The 5,005-nt window shown below is 49.6% G+C and overlaps 1 protein-coding gene across 1 annotated transcript in view; it reads right to left on the reverse strand.

Moving 5' to 3' along the window:
- The window catches only part of VWA5B1 (von Willebrand factor A domain containing 5B1), a 72,555-nt gene that overhangs the window by 66,519 nt on the left and 1,031 nt on the right, over positions 1 to 5,005 (reverse strand). The window lies entirely within an intron of this gene.

Raw genomic sequence — 5,005 nt, forward strand, 5'->3', positions numbered from 1 at the left:
GTATAAAAAGGAGTGAGGAGGGGAAATTCTACTCCAACTGCTTGACCCAGTCTTTTGTTCTGCCATTGTCTTGAGAGTGATCACTCAAGAGGCCTGACAGGTGTGATTCCTGGTCTGATTCCTATATGGTAACAGAAGAGGGAGGGGGGCTTTGGACTGAGACCACCTGGGACCTAACATCAGCAACATCCACAGGCCACCACCTGGCCAAGGGTTTTCAAATTAGGACTGGGATCCCTCAAGATTCCAGTGGCGATCCAAGGGATGATCCCTGTGGTGCCCTATTCCAAGAGCCTTTCTGAAAGTCAACTCCTCATGTCAGGTTCAGCCCCATGATGATCAAACCCAACTCACCTTTGAGGCCTGACCCCACAGTGGTCCTCCACCCTTGCCCCGTGTTCCAAACCATTTGTTTTTGCCCACAGGCCCGTGATTCCCCAACTCCATGGCCTTGCTCATACTGTTTCCTCAATGTAGCAACCCAGGCCCACTCGTACTTTTCTAAATCTGCTTATCTCCCTGTGCCCTTTCAAGTAGCCCCTCCTCCTAATCCCCATATGGGATGTGATAGCTCCGCTCAGCTGCAGACAGCTCTAATAACCACCCCACAGCCTAGCCTCCCTTCTCAAAGGCAGCAAAACCATGCTTCTCATCCCAGAGTCTCCCAAGGCTCCCTCCATGAGCTTGGGAAATATTTAAATGAATCTGCCAACTTCTCTAATTTCATTGCTTATACTTGCTAAATGACTATTAACTGAGTTCTCTGAGCTCTTTGAGACTCTGTTTCATCCTATTTAAAATAGGTATGAGGCAGAGGAAAGGCCTGTTAATCTCCTTTAGAAAAAAGCCTTCTGGTCCAGGGTGGGAGGTAAGAAGAAAAGAGAAGTTATTGCTTACAGAGAACTGACTTTCTGTTGATGGCAATGGGAAAATCTCATTGACCGAGGGCAGGGCTGCACCGTTTACACATTAGTTGCTGCCAACATGCTCATAGACCAGCAAGAAGGTGAGCTGGTAGGTATGTTCACAACAATGACAAAAAAGGGCTGTGGCTATTACTTCATGGGATTTAGTTCTTTGGTTTGGAGGTTTAAGGTCCTGATTTCATGGGATCTTCTAGTTAACATGTTCAGTGCTCCTGTGTAGTGGCAGCATCTTAAAACTTGCAGGCTGCCATCCAAGGCAGGAAATTGGTCTCTAGTCACCTGAAGCATCAGAGGAAAGAGAGTCAGAAATAGGAAGAGAATAGGGAATGTGTGGGTATTTGCCTCCATGAACAACTGCCTCCTCTCCCACGGCGCTGGAGGGTGCCTGACTTCCATTGCTGAACATTTAAATAAAAAATTCTACAGAAGCATCATGATCAAAGGGGGGTGGAGGTGGGTGAGGAATGTATATCTGAATATCAAATTCCCATAGAATTTGGACTTTCTGGAGTCACCAAGGGTAGATGAACCCACCAAATGATTTCCCTGAGATCATCTTTAAGCCTTAAACCCAAAATGTTCCCCCACAGTCTTCTTAAAACCAAACAGTAGTTTCACTTAAGTAGTAATGAATGTCTGCTTTGAGTAGGATGCCCTTTAAGATCTATCTGTATGGGATCATATTGACAACAGCAGTTTGAAAGGTCCACTGAGAACCTGAGTGGGCAGTGAGTCTCTGTGCCTGAGGGAGGAGCAGCTCAGAAAAGGCTGGGGAGGGGGTTGCACCACTCAGGGTCACTGAATTGTGCAGGTAGAAATTGTTGCACTGGTGTATGTTTTGCTGTGTATAATTTTAACAACAACCACAATAAGATAAATTATGAAAACTTAATAAAAAAGAAAACATTAGTGTAGTAGTTACCTAATCTTGTGTAAACTTTAGGATTTTAAGAGTGGAGGGGTGGCATCTAGCCTGTCGTAGGCATGGCCTTCTTGTGAGGATTCTTTCTCCCTGGAGGAGGGTCACACTCTCTCTCTTTGCCTCACATTCCTGTTGACAAGCCATATGGAGCCACGCTGATGGCTGCCAGAGCCCTGGAGATGCATTTACAGCTACTGGATCCACAAGACTTTTCCCACTGGCCTTGATCTTTCTGCATTTGGCATCATTACGCATAGCTACGTGAGTCTGAAGAGAAATCTCTGGACTAGTATTGGATTTATGGGATAATCTCGGACATGTGGACTTGATCTGGACTGGGCTGTGATGTTTTCTTAATATACAAGAACTCTCAGATACAAAGCTCTCTTTTACATAAATATGAATGTTTCTGGATTTGTTTCTCTAGTCAAAACTGGACTGACACAATTAGGAAGCAGTTTTAAACTGACACACATGGAGTTACCTGCCATGAGTTGGAATTGGTTTGACAAGACAGGGCAGGGAAGCGCGCTGCCCCATGTCCAGGCTGCCCTTCCTCGGGCTCCTGTGCAGTCGCATGCTCAAGGACAGGGTCAGGGGGAGACCAGGCAGGTGCCCCAGCTCACTCCTGACTCTGAGAGGGAATATCTCCTAGAGCGGTGCTTCTCAGCCTTCCTAATGCTGCGGCCTTTAAATACAGTTCCTCATGTTGTGGTGACCCCCAACCATAACATTATTTTCATTGCTACTGCATAACTGTAATTTTGCTACTGTTATGAATCATCATGTAAATATCTGATATGCAGGATGCATTTTCATTGTTACAAATTGAACATAATTAAAGTATAATGAATCACAGAAACAATATGCAATTATATATTGTGAAATATTTTTTCAAATGACAAATAAATGAAATTTTGTCTTGAAGCATGGTATAGCATGTAACAGTCAATATAACAGCAGTAAACTATATTGCTACCTTTTGTGACAGTATGTGTAAAAAGCCAAGGCCTCCGTTCCTAAGACCACCAGAAATATGTGCTTTCCGATGGTCTTAGGTGACCCCTGTGAAAGGGTCATTCGACCCCCAAAGGGGTCTCAACCCACAGGTTGAGAACCACTGTCCTAGAGCTTTGTGCCTGGGGGTCTCACGGGCTGCCTGACAGTGCCAACCTGCTCATCTTCATCAGAGGACAGTGGTCCTCAAAGTTCACTCTCAAGTCCTCCCTTCTAACTCTTTGCTCACCCCCGAAGTGTTGCAGCCTTGCCCTGGCACCAGTGTGAGCCAACAACTCACACATGCCCATCTCTGGCACGGCACCCCTTCCTCCCCTCTCTGCCACCCTCCCCATGCCCCAGACCCATACGATAACCTCCCTGACCGTCTCCTCCTTGTCGGCTCAATGAGATCTCAAATTTCTTGCATGGTTGTCATTTTGCAAAAGCTTCCGTCATTGGTCAGTGTTGGTGTCCCCATCGAGGATGGCCGGCTCCCTGAAGACAGAGGCTAGTACCCAGCACAGAGCTTGGTACAAAGGGGGCTGTCGGTTGACAGGCTGAACGAAGGTCACAGCTTTCCCTATTTCCATCTTTGCTTTTCTGTTTGTTCAAGCTGACTGACTTTGCATCAATCAACCAAGCTGCTGTGGCTCCCACCCTGGCCATGCATGAAAAACCTTTCTCTGGTCTTTCCCAACCATCCATGTATCCATATCCATCCCCTGCTCCCTCTAACGTCCCTTCTTCTAGAAGCCTCTTTAGCCCCCACGAAACACCCTGTCCCATGCCCCCAAGGAATTCGGGGGAACTCATAGAATTCCATGGGCCAGCCATGCTGCTGAAGGAGCGATCGAGGAGCCACTGGGAAGGGAAAGGATCGCAGCTGAGTTTTCATGAGGCGGCCATCATGTGGCCCCTTAACATTAACTTAAAGGGACTTGTGGATGGAAGGATTTATGCACCTCTGGTGACTTAGAGCTATACCTTGTCCACTGTCCCCATGGGCTGTCCACCACTCTCCCTGGACTTCTTACACAGGTGACCTTCTGCTAGGTATTGCCCAAGCCCATGTCCCAGCCTGGCTGCAGGGGGAATGCTCATGGGACTGGAAAACTCAAGTCTGCACAGCTGGCTGTTGGTGATGGAGGCCACACCATCAGAGAGACTCGGGGAGGCTGAGGGGCTCTGAGCAGCAGGGAGAGGACACCTTGAACCAGAGCCTCGCCCAGGGTCCCGGAGGAGCAGTGAGCCAGAGCCACGGGGGCCTCTTCCCTTGTCCCCTCTCCCAGGAACTGTCCATTTCCATGAAGCTGGCCACCTGCAGCATCAGCTCCCTAACCAGCACATTTGTGTGCTAATGAGAAGCCAGCCAGGAAGGCTCTGCTTCCCAGGAGCACAGCAGCAGGGACCCTCTGAGGCCACAATAAACTAACTAACTCAGCCACAGAGACCCCGCCTCCTTCCCAGGCACAGCTCTCAGTTGGGTTAGAAAGGGGAGGGGTTCCCAGTGGACCCCAACTCCTGTGAAGGGCACACCTGCTTGGGCTCCCCGTGCTCTCTGCTCTGCCCAGCCAGGACAACTTTGCGAGTAGTGGTTCTTACAGCAACTCAACCACGAGCAATAGCTAGTCTGCTCAGTTTCTGCCCAGATTTGGGGCTGGGGTTCTCCAGGTTTTCTAAGAGCCCCAGACCCAGAGTTCTTAACAACTGAGACTGGGACTGCAAGGTCTCTCAAAGCCGCCCCTGTCCACAGCCTCCTGGGCCAGAAGTCTTATGATCTGCAGCACAGGGGTCACCCACCGCAGCCGCAGCCCCTGGACTATCATCTGGCTGGGACCAGGCCTTGAAATGGCCCAAGCGCTGACCCTGGAGATGGGTGCTAACCAAGGTTGGGTGACAGGGGCACTATAGCCACCAAGTCATGCCTGGGGGCCCAGCCCAGCTTCCTCTGGTTTAGGGGACACACGCCAATCCCTACACACCAGTGGGCCCAGGGTATCCACACATGCACGGTCCTCAATAGCATTTCCACAGCCACCAACCCCCAGCCCAGCTCCTGTCCCTCACATGCCACCCACAGTCCTACCCCCTCCAGAGACATGCCCCACACGCATGACCCTCAAGACACACACACACACACACACACACACACACACAC

Source organism: Echinops telfairi, unplaced genomic scaffold (assembly GCF_000313985.2).
Source record: "Echinops telfairi isolate 266 unplaced genomic scaffold, ASM31398v2 ScPeMD7_7457;HRSCAF=8495, whole genome shotgun sequence".
NCBI lineage: Eukaryota > Metazoa > Chordata > Mammalia > Afrosoricida > Tenrecidae > Echinops > Echinops telfairi.